We start from the raw sequence: 17500 nt of genomic DNA, 5'->3' as shown, positions 1-17500 counted from the left end.
TGCACTGCAGTGTCGGTACTGGAACAGGAGTCCCAGGTGTGGGGATTGAACTCATTGTCATCAGAAACAAGTGTGCAGCCTGCTGAACCACTGACAATGATACCTGCCTCAGGATAATAGAAAAGTTAAAAGGACCTCGCTGCAGTTCCAAGAGCAACAAAAGTTAAATAATTAACTCTAGTCATTAACTTTTGGTGCTATGATAGTTGATTAAGCAGCTGTTTGGAGAAAATGCATGCTAACAGCCATTATTTACAGAATAGATGTATGCAGTGAACAGAAATATATCTGGAAACATAATTTTAAGGAAAAAAATTGAGAAGGAAGAATGAAATAGGAAGAAGTTGATAGACCTCAGAAAAGAAGAAGAGGCAAAACCAAGGGATGTTCGTAATTATATGAGGACGTAAAACAAGTTGCAAAGTCATTTTGTAATAAAAGATTTGGCGGGATCAGGTAGAATTCTTTTCCGAGTTCTTCAAGGTGGTAGAAACTGTACATGTTTAATCAAATAATAAGACGAGAAATGATTTGCAGACTGCATGCTTGTGATTCATTTTAAGAACTGGAAGCGAAACTAAAGAAATGAAAGCCAAAAGTATTATTAAATAATGAATACAGCATTTTATTGAAAGTGCAACTAAACATAAAGTTCTAGTAGAACAAGTTGTTTATGAAGCTCAATATTCTGGAGTGCAGGAACAAAATATAATTTAGTAGCACTGATTAGGAAATGACTGCAAATTAAAGGAAGAGAAGAGAAGACAGGGAAGCTTTACAGGCAGTGGTTATGAAAAAACTTTCAATAATCTAACACAGAAATACTTTATGTGTGTTTTAGGGAAGGGGCAGTGAAAACAGCAGTATAGTTTCTGTAAAAGATAACATTAAATAAACTATTTTACTTTTATAAATAGTAATTTTGAGAACAGCAATGTGTACACTAAGCCTTCTGCTGCTTCCTGTTGCATTAACCTGAAAAATCAAAAATGCATGTTTGAAATCAAGAAACCAAAGTAATAACTTACAAGAGATGATGTGATGGCAGGGCAAGGTAAAAAAATTTTGGTCTGGAAAATAATTTTTTTTAACTAGGAAAACACTCCACTGATGGTGTTAAGACAGGACAAATGTAAAATAGTGGAGATGGAGGTGAAGGAGAAGGCTTCATTAGAAATACAGGGATATAAAAAGGATACAAGTATTTAGGAGTACGATGTGATAAGAATACGTATCGTAAATACTAAGAAAAAACATAGGAACAGATAATTTGGGAGAGAATAAAATAAGCAAAGATGAAGAGTATGGGCATAAACCAAGAACAAATTATATCGAGTACAGTACTCAAATTCATTTTAAGGAGTATTTGCCCAACACAATGGAACTAAGATAACTCAGCTTCAGTTATATTCATGGAATTAAAATGGTAGAAATGAGCCACCAAATAACTGTTCCTGGAATAATATTGCTACCCAGTTAAAGGCTCCTAATTAATAATTTTAGTATATGTGCTCCATACCAAATTCCATGTTTAGCATATTAAACAGAAAAAGGCAATTATACAATGTGTAGGGGGTGTGGAGTAGCACTAGATACTATACAGATCAGACATTTCTGGTTTCCAGGTGGAAGGAACATTCTAGAGCTAAGTTACAACTCTGACTGTGCTCCTAAGAAAGAAATGAAATATTGTTAAGTTTATGTCAGTTTGCAATGATTTAAGCAGGATTTTTACAAAACCAAGCAGATTACAAACACTGCTATTTGCACCATGTTTCACACTGTTACAAGAAAGCAAGGCTGAATCCAATGAAAATCATTACAATACGTGTGTCAAGACAAAAACAGGAATTGGGATTTATAGGATTAATGTAAAAGTCATAGGATAATTTGTATCAGCAAGTTTAAAGCTAAATAATGTAGAAAAGAGGTTGGAGAAGTGATAGATGAAGGAAAATATGAACACATTATTAATAATAGGTGTAAGAAGAGCGGAATAAAGTTTAGCTGTTGTTAGCCAGAATGCATGTACTGAATGATGTTTTAACTAAGAAAAAGGGAGTTAAAATTTATGAATTACAGACTCAAGGAAAAGAGGGTAGAAAAGGTATTCATTAGCAAGTATTATATGGTACAGGGTTCAGAAGATTGTATCAATATGTGAACTAAAACAGGAAATCATATGGTTAATTTGAGAATCAAAACTTGGTACACTTGATGCAAAAGCTGAGCGTGAAAAGAAACTCTCAAAAAGTCAGTTATTCAGTTAATGTATAATGGTATGCCACCATGACTAGCTCCACCCTTCATGCACTTGGGGAAGAGACCACCAGAGCAGAGAAAAGTCCAGAAATGAAAATCATAATTTTAAATGAAATGGAAGAGCATTTAATTCTTCTCCCTTATCTTCATGTGGAGGTAGGCATCCTGAAAGTAGAGTAAGCGTGTCTAGTTTTGCCTGCTGAGCTGAGGTAGGAAAAAGTGTAACGTGATCCGTAAGAAATTACTCTCAGCTTTCCTGTACTTTTTGTGACCAAAAAGAACCTGGGAGAATGTCTGGTTGTCAGCGTGTCTTTGGAAAGATGCTGCCTGGTACCTTTTTGGAGGAGACTTCTACCACATTACCATGGTCTGTAAGGTGAGTGGTCATGCTAAGGAGGTAAGAGTAGGGGAGGGGAAAAGCTAATGCAAAGCCAAATATAATAAACTCCCATGATAATTCATGCTACACACCCGAAGGAAAACTAAACTATAGCCTCCTTCTCAGTAAAAGTGGGGTCATGTGAGGAGTCAGGATTGCTAATGGAGGTCATTAAAGGCTGCTCCTTGGCTTTCTTTGGATCAGCAAGTGCACCACTATCTAAACGTGTGGCCTCAACCATGGCAAGATGGGAAATATTAGCCACTGAGCAGTTGCTCAAGGGTACAAACTGTATTCCTCTATGTTAAATTAAGAATAAATCCTGCAAGAGTCCTCTAGCTAGACTGAACCAAGTACATTTTTACCTTTAACCAGAATTTAATTGTCATAAATACATTTTCCTGGTTTTGAATCAGGATGGGAAAGATATGAAACTGAATGGGGTGGACTGAAATAAATATATAAAACTTTGCTCTTCCCTGTAGGCTGAGAACCTTAAAACTGAGCCTAGCTGAGGCTGAAAACAAAAGCAAAAACTCTTGAATACAGAACATTTTTTTGAGATTTACTAATAGCCGTTCAAGATAATCATATTGCATTCTCATACTTTGGTGTGAAAGAGCTAGACGGAAAGGTTACATGTCTGCCCAGTGCAGAGACCAGATATTGGCCAAGAAGTGGAGAACTGGAGCTGAAATGTGCTGGAATAATGTTCTTAATGTCTGCAGGCAAAATCCTATGAGTACTGGTTGTAAAGGGATAACTATTCCACAACCTTGGAAGACCCTGTATAACACATCACATTTTCCTTAATATTTTTTCAGAAGTAGATTAACCAAATAGTGCAGTCTCCCTTAATAGTGCATAATAGGCATGAATGTTCAAGTGCTAACACATCAGACATTGCTTGTGGACCAGGTACATTTCACCTCTAAGAAATCTGTAAGAAATAGGGTAGCATGACAATTTCAAAAACCCTTTCTGATTACTTCAAGTTATCTAACCCAGTATAATAATAAAGTGGTTTAAGTGGTATAATAAACTCCCAGGACTGACTAGGCATGGCCTTTAGAATCAGACTTTCCCTGAAATTCTGAATGTTTTAGCATTATACAGAAACCTTACCTTAGAAGGTTTATACTTCTTACTAAGCCTTTAAAATTCACAGATAATTCTATCTCTCAGGTTTAGTCCTCACAGGAGCCTCCGTGTTGAGAATGGTCTCATGAGTGAAGCTGCAAGGTAATGCAGCAGTCCAGTGAGGTGGCTACTGCTTATTAGCCATGTGATTGCTCTCAGAAATGTATGTGGCTCCCAGTCTGCTTGGTTGAGTGATTCAGAGAATTGCTCAACTGAATAAAATTGTACCCTAAGAGGAAAAGTGTGCTCTGTCAAAACACAGTGGTCACATATTCACTCCTATGATGGTACAGGTATGTTCACTGGAGAAATGTTGTTGGTGGGATGTCGGTGTGTGTATGTGTAAATTTATGTGTGTGTGTGTGTGTGTGTGTGTGTGTGTGTGTGTGTGTGTGTGTGTGTGTGTGTGTGTATGTGTGAGTATGTGTGTGTGTGTGTGTGTGTGTGTGTGTGTGTGTGTGTGTGTGTGTGTGTGTGTGTGTGTGTGTGTGTGTGTATACGCATGCCCGAACATTGGTTTATATGTGGGAGCGCCTGTGTGTGTCTACCAGGGTGGTTTCACTAGGAGAATTAGGTCAGGTTTCGAGAGTCTGAGTGCATGTATGCATATGTGTACATGCGTGTGTGTGTGTGTGTGTGTGTGTGTGTGTGTGTGTGTGTGTGTGTGTGTGTGTGTGCACGTGCGCATGCAAGGGGGTGCCTTTGTTAAAGAGATGCATGGACCGCTAGGAAGAATACATGGTCAGGTCTGACAGTGCTAGTGTTAAGTTCAGAGACATGGTAAGAAGCTGATAATGAGGTCTTTCTCATTGCCGCTACATCAGTCTCTGACTCACATTTCCTAGCTGTTATTATAATCGACCAATCTGTACTGGGCCATTTAATGGTTTTCTGACTTTAGTTGTACAGTCATAATATGGGAGACTGGTACTGAAGCCAGCCATAGCAATGCAAGTGGGAAGGAAGTGGTACGCTTAAAGTAAAGAAGTAATAGTATTGATGAGACTCATACACTTTTATTATTATTATTATTATTATTATTATTATTATTATTATTATTATTATTATCATTATCATTATTAGAGCCATCATACTATGTTTTTTGAATATACTAAATGTATGCAGGGAGATAACAAAGGAGACTGCTTGCATGTGAAGAAGCGATTTTAAATTTTTATTGAAAAGAAAAGTAGATAACAAAATATGGCTGGTGTCTACTATTCAAATACCAGTCATTTCAGTAATGACAAATCAGTCAAATGTGATGTGGGCAAGGCTGACAAAAATGTGTTTTAACAAAACTTTCAGTGAGTTTCTTTGTTGGGAATACTACAGAAACAGAAAGAAAACAGCCAACACTACAAATGAGTGGAAAAACAGACTTTAATAAAGTCAACCACAGTCCCCAGACCAGTTTTGGCCAATTTATAACCAATTTAAAACACATGCAAAAAAAAAACTATCATTGTTCAAATCACCAGTGGTCATTTATACCAGGTGGAAATAATCCATCTAATCTAACAATCCAAGATTTCTCTTTTTTGTTTAGAATATTGTGCCATCCAGCCTTAGAATTTTTGTTACCATATATTTTATCAATTATTATAAACTGAAATTTGGCAGTAACATGATTAATGGTATGTCTGTATAAAGCATTGGTAGAATACTTGTTTCTTATATTACTGAGGTGTTCAGATATACGGAACCTCATAAGTCTAGATGTTTGACCAATATAAAATGCTGAGCATGTACAAATAGCAAGATAGATCACCCAGTCACTGCTGCAATTAGCAAGCGTATTGATCTTAAAAATATGAGAGGTATTCCTACTGGTGAATTTCTTATGTTGACAAATATATTTGCAAAAAGAGCAACGACCACAGGGAAAACAACCCACCTGTTTAGTACCATCCAATGTACCCTGAGTCATGCTAATTTGTGGTGAATAGTGTTTCTAATTACTGAAATGACTACCTAAGGCCTTACCTCTACAAAAAGAAAATTGGCATCTATTGTTCAACAAAGCACTAAGCCGATTATCAGCTAAGTGAATTTCCCAATGTTGTTGCACCTAATCCATGAAAAAATGAGTATTCCTACCATAACAAGTAATAAATCTGATCTTATGGTCCGAGTGCTTATCATGACTATGATATGTCAGCAAATCATTCCTGGACTTTTTTTAACCTCCTTACTAGCCCTAAACAGCTATGCCGGAGGGTAGCCATGCTCTGTAAAATGAGTTATTAAATCATGATCACGGTGCAAAAAATCATTGTTTGTGGAGCAGATATGACGAATCCTCATGAATTGGGACTTGGGGATATTTTTGATGATGTGTTTTGGATGACAACTGGAGGCATGTAAAAATGTATTAGAATGGAAAGGTTTTCTATATACAGAAATAGCCAATGTTCCATCCGACTCTCTATATAAAGTTACATCAAGAAAAGAAATGAACTCCATGTGGAAATTGATTGTAAATTGTATGCCCCATTTATTTTCATTCAAATATTGTATGAACTCATGTAAATATGTCGAATCAGATTTCCAAACCATCCAGCAGTCATCCAAAAAACATCTCCAAATATCTATTTAATCAAGAAAGAGATTGTGACGTTTATCATAGATGATCATTTGTTCAAGATATCCCATGAATAAATCAGCATATATGGGTGCAAACGACACACCCATTGCTGTTCCCTTGAGCTGTAAATAACATTTCCCATCAAAATGGAAAACATTTATGGTGAGGACGTGTTCTGCCAAACACAAAAGAAAAGTTTTAAATCCCGGACTGTATAGTGGAATAACACCCAACCAGTATTCTAATGCTGAGAGACCATCCCAATGGGGAATACTGGTATATAGAGATGTAACATCAAGAGTGCACATGAGCCACCTAGGGTCCATTTGAGTATCGTTTACAGTATTTAGGAATGAGCCCTAACACCTTTCAATAATAGTAATATTTAGTCAAATAAACAGAAAGTGGTTCTGTAAGAGAGCCATTCCCAGAAACAATGGGACTCCCCGGTGGCTGACTCACATTTTTATGAATCTTGGGAAGAAGATATAAATACTGTGGCAATGGATCTTTAACTTTGAGATGAAATTACGTCTTTTGACAAATTATACCCTCACCAACTGCACATTCCAAAAATTCATCAATTTCCACTTTGAACCTGGATGTAGGATCTATTGGCATAGCTGTATAAAATATGCCATCCTACAACTGTCTGTTGGCTTCAGCTACATACCTAGACCTGTCCATAACTACAGAGGTACCACCCTTAACTGCTTGAATGATTACAATATTTCTATTGTTCCTCAACCCATCCAATGCCTGTACTTCTGGCATGATTAAATTATCTGGAAGTATATTTCTATTAATTTGGGATCCAAAATGTAATTCTTTAAGAATACATTTCTGAAAAATATCCACATATTTATTACTAGGTGGAACAAATGTATATTTAAGGAATTTAAATCCAGATATGGAGGAGGTGGTATTATCACTGTTATTATTATTACTGAAATACAGTTTGAGGTTAAGTAATCTGCAAAATGAATTCAAATCATCAACAGAAGTATCCTCAGACACAAAAAAACAGGAATGAAATTCAAACCTTTATAAAGCATCTTATACTCCAGTATGGAGTATAAGGTGCTTGATAGGGGTTTGAATTTCATTCAAATATTGTACAATTTAAATTCCATAAATCTACATTTGTTCCAGCTAATAATAAATATGTGGATATTATTCAGAAATGTATTCTTAAAGAATTACATTTTGGATCCCATATTAATAGAAATATACTTCCAGATAATTTAACCATGCCAGAAGTACAGGCATTGGATGGGTTGAGGAACAATAGAAATTGATGTTAAAGTTGATGTTAAAAGTCAGTGGTAGTGCAGTGTAATATGCCATTCTGTCATGGTCATGGTACTGGGGATGGAGGTCATGAGCCATGGTTCCAAAACATTGCCTGCATCTGCATCACACAACAGTGGGCAGCATTATGAGTAGTCTGTTACTTGCATTCATTGCACCAGGCTGTGAGTGACAATGAGATCAGCTACCATGTAGCTGACCCTATGAAAATTCACCCACACAAAATACAGGTACAGGTTGCACATGTGGCAGATGTGGGAGTCATGGCAACTACTTGGATGGCACAACTGTTAATAATACTGCAGGTACTTCACACCACCTAGAGTGGAAACATTTCTCTTTTATATACTGAATGCCATGTGGTGCAGATGGACCCTAAATAACAAAATGGGTGCAGTCAGTGTCCACCAGAACCTTAGGGAAATGAGATATATCCTAGAAGGCTTGCACAGTGGTGGTTCTCTCTTTTACTCTCACTGGAAACCATATATGGTCTTTCATATTCTGCCACATCAGGTCAATGAAATGTGCAGGATTCACAAGACTGACAGCTGCAAAACTGTTATCATGTCTCTTGTCAGATGTTGAAAAGCCCCATAACAAGGATGGTTAATGATACACAAACCTTCATGTTCACTTGGATAGGTAGTCCATGAATTCCAAAATACCATGTAAGGCAGCACATCTACTAACTCCCATATAAAATCTCTGTCCACAAGGTAAGCAGCATTGCCTTGGTCATGAAGGTTTTGGCATGTCAACTTCTGGAGGGCTCTTCTGTGACTTGGAGGGCAGTTATACACAACATTGTTGACACTGGCTTACAATGTGGCCATTAACTCATGTTGATCCTCTACAGCAGGATTTACTACTAGCATTTCATCATTTTAATTTTACATTTCTGAATCATTTAATCTCATAATTTATATAAATGATGGTTTTCATTTGAATGTTGACGCTCATTTGCATGCTATTATGTGGTCATTTGCATGCAATGCACAATGTGTTATTTCCCCTGCTAGTGCTGTTTTGCTTCTCTGAATCACCTGCTCCCTATGTATCACCATTCATCATGCTGTTCTGCATACCAGAAAGCATTATCTGTTTCTGAATACCCCTTTGCTTGAAGCTGCTGCAACAGTTGTAATAGGTGATGAAGCATTCTAGTATTTACAGTCATATTCATGCAAGTGTATGTTTGCAACACATGATATGAGCAGGGTGTATGTCAAGAGGAACCTAGGTGAGTACTAAAATGTGAACAACATAACACAGCTGTTCATGCAGCAGCTTCTTTTCAAATGTGCTACCTTTATTTGCTTACCATTCTGTAAATTCATCTGAAAAAGTTTTATCTAGTTGTTTAATTTCTGAAATAAACTGTCCTTTGTAGAGTGAGGTGTCCCTAAATTGGTTCTTCTTGTAACCGTGGCATGCTTTTCTGGTCTATAAGATTACATTCTATTACCACAGGGCATAGCCCATACAGTTCATTAACAGATATTGCACAAAGATTAAATATTGTACAAACTGACTTTCAGCACGTGTTCTTACTTTATTTGATTTTTAAATGTATTTGATTTATTTGATTATTTGATTTTTAAATGTAGTTGTCTCCTATTTAAAATTTGAGCTCTACCTTTGTTGAGCATTACTTTGGAGCAGAAGTACTTATTATTACCAGAGACACTTAAATATCACTAGCACTTTTGTTCAGGTTTGAAACTGTTGGTATACAATATTGTGAAGAAAAAAAAAATGCGGCCAGCTCTCACTTCTGATTAAAGGCTTATTTGGTAGGTCATATTATCATACCCCCCTATAACATCATGAAAGAATAAGTTTCTCACAAAGAAGGCAGGGCTGGCACTACAGTAACATTTAGACATTCCAAGGGTATTGTAAGGCCCAATGCAACAATAGATAGCCTTTCTAGCCCTGTAAGGACCATCATTTCTCTTTGGCATGCACCCTGTTGAGCATAATTACTTGTGATGGCATCAACAAATGTGTTTGGAATGCTGAAGGGCTGCTTAAGCTATTTGGATCTGTCTGGTGACACACTGCAGCATGCTCCAGAGACCTTCATTATATTTGTTGTCTGTACCATGCTTCATAGCATGGAACCACAAAAATGCACCCAAATGCCTTTAACACAAAGTCATTGATTTGGGTTACTTCGTAACATGGTGCTATAAAATCAGTTACAACATGGGAAAACCATACCCGCAGCAGTAGCAGAGGAGGAGATTGGTGAGGAGTCTCAAAGTCTCAAAGAGGAACTGGCTGCTGTCCAAAGCACTGCAAAGCCGAGGTGAATTCAATACATCATGACACTGGGAAAGAGACACTATCTGTTCTACAGCTATGAGCCATGACAAGACAAACACAGAATAAAATTGATACATGCAAAACACACCTGTGATACACAGTGAGGTGCATTGATTGGACATGCTACATGACAGACATTATTATATCCTCAAAGGTCAGGGAGTGGGCAAGGCACAGTCACCTTCACTTACACAAGCTGAGTTGGGTACAGTGGCAGGAGACAGCAATGGTACCATAACTGGATGGGTCATGTGTGGCAAATGTGGTAGCTATGCACATGGCTATGAGGTTAGGGACAGTAAGAGATCACATCCTACAGCAATGGGTGAAACTTCTGTGGATAGACTGTTGGGTGGGTATACCAGTGTCAGGACAGGAGGCATCCTGCCCAAGGCATGGCATAATACATCAGGACCATAAATAAGAACCATGCTTGCATTCACATCCCAGTGGACAGGCATGGTTAGCTGTTGCTCACAGTAATGCTACAGGGGAGCATGGTGAAGCTGAACTGCAGGACAATGACTGGCTTGTCGATGGGCTGGGCCCAAAACAGATCAAGAAGAGCATCAGCAAAGTCCATGCCAAGGGGCACAGGCAGCCATGAACACTGTGGACAGTGAAGCTATCTCTGGGATGATGTGTGCCATCTGCATAATCCTGGTGCACATTCATGCACTGTTCATCTGTCCCTAGGAAGGGCATGGCAGCTGTTGCCCCCATGTTCATGGATGCACCATTGGCTGCCACCTGGGGCACCTTTGCCTTTAACAGATATGACTCTTCTGCTTCCTATATACCATGTCACTATGCATGCTTTGCAGAATGTTCTGCAGTACCCACAGTAGCAGCTACAGATCTTCAGGCAGGCCCCACAGCACACTTAACATCTCTGATGTGATGTAAATACTAACTCTGTGTGCCTGGATCACTGAGTGATGCCAAGTGTGGCACCTAGGCATGGGTATGTCTTAGAGTTATGGTAGTAATGACCACCTACCTGCCTTTCCCCTTACGCTGAGTGCTCACAACTCTGAGGCAGTATAGTTCTCTAGGGCTGTCTGTGGTGGTGACACCTGTGTAGCAAGGGTAGAGCTGGCATAGATGGGGCAATTTTCTCTGAACAGAGGTGATGCTGGAGATTCATCCTGTCCCTCTACAGTCACCACAATTGCATGTGATATGAGTGTGCCTTACACTGCTAGCATTGCTGACAGTGCTACTGTGTCATTAGTCCATGCCACATGCATGGTGACAAAATTTTTAACCATCAGTGAACCACTGACATCAGGCATATTTTGACCTGTTTTGATATATTCTTAACCTTGGTGGCATCGCCATGGATGTGGGAAGGAGTGATTCTGAGACAGAGGTATCAAGACATAGATAACATACCAGTGGCAGTGCTGTATCATATTTGTGACTCCCACCACTATGTGGCATACAGACCTTTACATGCCTACCATATATTTAGCCTATGGCCACATATGTATGTAGGTCTACATTAGAAGACCAAATATGCATTCTTTCAAATGTGTCTTGGTTGAACTTAAAAGGCTGAAAATGCAAAATATCGAAGTGGCTGTTAAGCAAATTCTTTCCCTGGAAAAGAATTTGCTTGGCCGCTTTGGTACTTTGCCATTTTCAGCACTGTAGTGCGGTCTCGGAGTTGGTATATTTAAGTAGAGGGGGTGTGGGGGGCCCCCCACTTAATGTAATATTTGAAATTGATTTTTTTTTTTTGTTGGAACAGAGATTTTTTTCCCTTGGAAAAAAATCACTGTTCTGACACTTTGACATTGTAAGCTCTGGTTTACATAGGGTCGATCAATCACCATTTGCTTTTTTAAACGTTCAGTGATTTAATATAGACCCACATATGTACCTTGTGGTGCAGGCTGTCACTGTCATAGTCACAATGTTACTGGGTGACATAAATGCATGTAAGTTTGCCTCAGTAACTATTCAGAGGTGGAAGCCACTGTCATAAAGGAATGGCATGTGCTACTACTCATTAAGTATTTTTTCTCACTTTACCCAGTAAGGGATACCTGGAATTTCATCAGCTCTGTGAGATGCCTATGTATTCTCAGTCCATACCTAGTGACCAACTTGCCTTTACAGTGATACACATGGCATGTATTTCTAGGGCCTGTATAGCTGTAGATCCATCTCCTGTCTGATGAACTTTGCAAGCCATTACTTCTCCTTTTGTCCCATGCCAGAACATGTATATCTGGGCTTACACATGTGGATCAGTCTGTATGCATGACTGCCCATGCCAGCTGACAGTTGCCTTCATACTATCCCCATCACCTTTACAGTGACTACATCCCTGTGCACTGATACAGTATAAACATTCTACCACTGTGCTATAGTGTGGTGGCTGCGGGCATGTTCAATATGCTTGCTGTATACTGGACATGTGCAGAAAGCACAGTCTATGTCTGGTGCACTGGAAGTCTAATATTAAATGTAGCATGTTGTACTGTCAGTCACATAAAGCACAGTGTTACATCACCTATAGATTACGATAGTGACTATTCCTGACCATGTTACCTGTGCCCTCTCAGGCTAAGCCCCACCAGCTCAACTGCATCTTGCCCTGACTGCTCCCTGTCCCCTCTGCCCTGTCCAGTTGAGATCTCCCACTATAGGGCTGCAACATGTCCAGCTTGTCATCTAGGTTTTGTCAGGATGCTACTCCCCATCCCATCAGGACTACACCCTGTCCTATCCTATCCTCCTGTGCCCTGTCACACTGACCACCCCATCCTACCACTCCATTGCCATGCCCTATGCAGTGATACCCTACATACTCCACTGCTGTGTAATGGTGTCTGTTTCTTCATTGTACCTTTGGGTAGTGATAACAGTCCTGAGGTCCATTACCAATTGTCCTGTCTGCTATCTGTATGAGAGAAAACTACAATATTTACTATATTATGACTCTCTGAGTTGCTTACCATAATATGATGTCCCATAAAATGACATCTACATTTTTTATTGAGCTAAAATGGGTCTGATAGCATGATTATTGGGTTAAAGATGTTTTTAGTGCCATCGTCTCTGAATCGTGCCAATAAGGTGATGCATTATCACTCCTAGTTCACATTACATGGCCTGTTCCTCTTACTCACAAGCTGGGAGGTCGTATTGGGTATGAATGTATGCAAAACCTAGTCATGTTACTATCACTTTGCATTATACTACTGACCACGTGCATTGCACTACCCTGCTGCCCATTGACGTGCGTCACGTGCAGTCTGCCTTTTTCTGGTCGTTTGCCTTGATTACCATTGCTGTCCTTGATTTGACTTAAAAATGGTCATAGCCTCAGCTACACAGACTTTGGCAGGGATCCAAACTGGCATAGCCAAGAATGCAAAATCTTTCTTCACCTTCTGCACAGGAAACATTAGGAGTGCCTAATGACGGACTATGAGGGCTTCCCTTTATAAAGTAGATGCCTGGTACCAGCTTGCCAGGATGATACGTGATGCTACTGAAGCGAGCTGTGTATGGACAAATACATTTACCCAGTGAGGTACCACTTACTTATTCTCTACCAATGGGAAAAAGAAATTAGGGAGAAAGAGCCACCTTTTTATTCTAAACATTCCATTCCTGGATTGCCAGTATGCAGTAGGCCTAGTACCTATAGCTGTAATGGCCTTCTGCTGTCAGTCAGGAGTGCTAGGGAATATTTTAATAAAATGTAAAATAGATAACTAATCAGTTGCAGTTGTGTCATTTTATTTTACTATTTTTTTCTTCTTCTTCTTTTTTCCAGGAAATACTAGCATTTGTTTACCTGAACAGTTTGAAAGATTAGACTGTATACAGACTCATATTCTTAAGAGGTTACTGATATTAATCCTTTTCCCTGAAACACAAATGTCTAAGTATCTGGTCATACTTCTAAGGTTGAAAAGGCAGAACTGCAAAGTGATGCTAACATACGACAAAACTCGGCTCTGTGGTGCACAGGCATAAAGATCAAGCAGTGTCCCAGGTGTTCTGGTTATGATTAGTAGCCAGGGTGATGAACGAACTAACCACAGAGCATAACAGTCACCAGCAGATGCTAGCTTGCACATCCTGGAGGCATGGAAGACACTCTGTCTCACTACAAAAATGTTGACTACTAATTATGAAATAATATTGTATCATGTGATGTACAGGCCAGGGAGATGTAGTTGTCTCTGCAAAGCTGCAGTAATTTAAAAGCCTTCTGGAAGTGCATGTGTGGAAAAACTGCATATGTGCAGAGTATGGAGAAGGCACAGCGGGCCCTCACATATGTGAGAATGCAAGTCAGCCATTAGAGGGGTGGGAATTATGTCCCAAAACAGAAAAAAATATGTTAGTTGCCTAGATTACAATTACACAGAATTTGTTCTCCATCAAGGGAAATGAATGGACTAACTGGCTAGTCAGAAAATTAAATGGTTGGCATGCAGCAAGGATAACAAAGAAAGAAATGCAGAAAAAAAATTTCTGAAGAAAGAAAACCAAGTAGCAGATACTAGCCTAGGAGAATTATAACTTTAGCTGGAGAAAATAAACAATAACTGCAGTACAGACTTGACAAGAAAATCTTTAAGTTGTAAGTAGATGCCTAGCAAATCATCACTGCATAGATTCATAATGAGACCAGTGAGAGAGACAAATGGTTCAACTTGGAAGTAATGAACAGCTTGAACGAGTGCAAAACAAACTCTCATAATATCTACACAAACTATGGCACCCACCAGGCTAACATCAAAAGTTACTCTGAAACTGCAGTAACAGGAGATCTGAGAGACCCCACATGAGTCTCTGCAGTAAGAAACGAGAAATTAACAACAATCAGCTAGAAGGAGATTTCCTAGGGTCGCTAATATCACTCTGTCCAAGCAACATTTACAGTTGCCTTCATATGATTTTTATGGCATTTTCTTGCATCCCCACAGCTGACCATCATCTAGTTCCAGGTCCTCTCCTCATCCACTGGGCAACTGACCGTGGGATATCTCTCCCCAAATAGCTCTGACCCATTTTCAGGGTCAGTGAGGAAATTGAAGCTTCCTAGTACAGCATCAAGCTGTCACTGAGGAGTGTTTTTTGCTCCTAAGGATCTGCCACCTGCACACACCCCTCCTGGTCCAGGGAAAGACATGCAATAGGCTATGCTGGTGTATTATCCCGCCCTCCCAGTGTGACTCAGCCAAAATGCACTTGCATGTCCCCAGCCTCTTCTAGGGAACACATACGTCCATGTGAGAACACACATTTCACCCAGATTGGGCACACCCATGCTCTGTGCTTGCACCATCATGCATCAAGCCAATATTTATACCAGGGAATGGGGGTGAAGCTGGAGTTGAAATTTTCCACTAATATATTGTTTATGTCCTCTGGTTTTGAGTATGTGATATCTTTTACTATTAGCTCTGTGCACTGGTGAGTATTGTTTCTTGAGATTTATAACACAGTTAAAGAAGGTTCTGGGGTTATCATTCACCTGGGTGGTTATTTTTACCTCTTATCTGGCTTTGGTTGATTTGGTTAAGATTCAGTGTTCCTTGTTTACTTTAGCAATAGCTTTTTTTTTTGGCTTCTTAATAGATTTGTTTTTGCATGCTCTGAGTTTTTTCTTATATTATTATAGGGGATGTTTAGACTAGAGTTCTACCATAGGTGTTTATTTTTGAATTTTGCATTGTATTTATTTTTGAGGGAGATAAATGCATGGATGCAACTATTTACATGTGCGCTAAATTTAGCAGTAACTATTTACATGTGCACTGAACTTAGCAGTAACTATTTACATGTGCACTGAACTTAGCAGTAAAGCATTCTGCATAAGCAATGGAATCTTCAAAGTGGAAAGGGCTTTTGAATTTTTTAGGTCATCACTTAGTTTTAGTCGATTAGCCTTTGCATAGTCTCTGAATACTGATGTATTGGAAGATGCGTCTAGCTTCAGTCTTAAAGTGAATGTGACTGACTTGTAGTCCAATTGACCAGACAGAAGGTTACAAAAGGCAGGGATGAGAGATGTCCCATACTAGTAAGGTTCAAGTCCAGGATTTTATCTCCCTTGATTGCGGTGTGGACTAACTGCTCTAGAGTTTCTATTTATTAAGTCCAGAAATCAGTATTCATAAATGTCTGAGGATGTATACATTTTGCAGTTTATGGAGGGATAGCTGAAATCCCTTAGGATAATGTTATTTGGTTTAATACACAGGGATTCCATACCAGTTAGGTAGGAGTTATGGACTGAGGGGGACATAGAGGAGGTCGTATAGTTAGCTATGATGTGATAAAGGTTTTTGTTTATTATAAATTAGATGTGAATGAGTTCCTTTTCATTGTCTTGTCTAATGAGTCTGGAGGTGAGATCATTTTTAAGAATATAGAGACACTTTTGCCTTTAGTGCCTAATTGTAATGTGGTGGGCCTGTACAAGTGATAGGCATTAAAACTATCCATTGATGTAGTTCTTTCATTGGTCTTGAGCCAGGTCTCTGTGACAATGCATATATTTACATTTTCCAGGGCAGGATGTGGATTTTTTTTGGAAAGGCATTGTGTAGCAATACTTTAATGTCCTGATTCTATTTAGTTATGTGGAAGTTTTTGAAGACAGACTTTCCTAAAAAGGCACAGTGGGGTGGGCAAGGTTTTAGACAATATATGTAAGCTTTGGGGGAGGAGATGCAGGCCATCCATGACAACTCAGTTTGGACTGTCTACCATCTCATCCCTGGCTGATAGATATTGTACCTTTTAGAATAATACCAGAATCTAAGCCAATTGTTGAAATCAGTTATCCATTGATTGTTTTTGTGACATCATTCTTGATGATGGAAGAATACAGCTCAAGTCTAGGTTCATACCTACCTCAAACACATATTTTGAGAGCTCCATCATACCTTTATTCATATAGTCACCCAAGGTAAAATAACTGTGCCATATGTGTACATGTTGTAGAGATACTTGAGTGCTCATGTGATGTATAGAATCCCAGTACCATGTGATGTGGAAAATCCTAGTACCATGTCATGTAGAGGATCTAGAAACTGATCATGGCCCACTCTTTACATACCCTGGTGAGCAGTTTAACAGTGTATCTCACTATGGAGTTGCCTGTGATGAGGATATTGGGATTTGTGGTGGTTTGCTGTATAGGCATATGAATTAAGTCTGTGGACTTATAGATGTATGTTTCATGGTAGGTGCTGCCTAGGATGTGTGTTTGTTAACCTGCTGAGGGTACTTATTTCTTTTCTTACATTTACGAGGCCTCTGCGCTTTAGGTAGGTTACTTCTAAGAGCCTCAGTACATGCAAGTCTATGTGTTTGGTCTAAGGGTTATGAGATTGATTTAGTGTGGGGTTCTGTGGTTACTGACAACCTTATTATTTGTATCGTCCTCACATGAGAGCTTTGCTTTCAATCTAAGCAGTAGGTGGTTCTCAGTGAATATGGGAAAATAGCTA

This window comes from Protopterus annectens, chromosome 17.part0 (assembly GCF_019279795.1).
Source record: "Protopterus annectens isolate FY-2018-M chromosome 17.part0, PAN1.0, whole genome shotgun sequence".
Lineage (NCBI taxonomy): Eukaryota > Metazoa > Chordata > Ceratodontiformes > Protopteridae > Protopterus > Protopterus annectens.
This window is presented reverse-complemented; position numbering follows the sequence as displayed.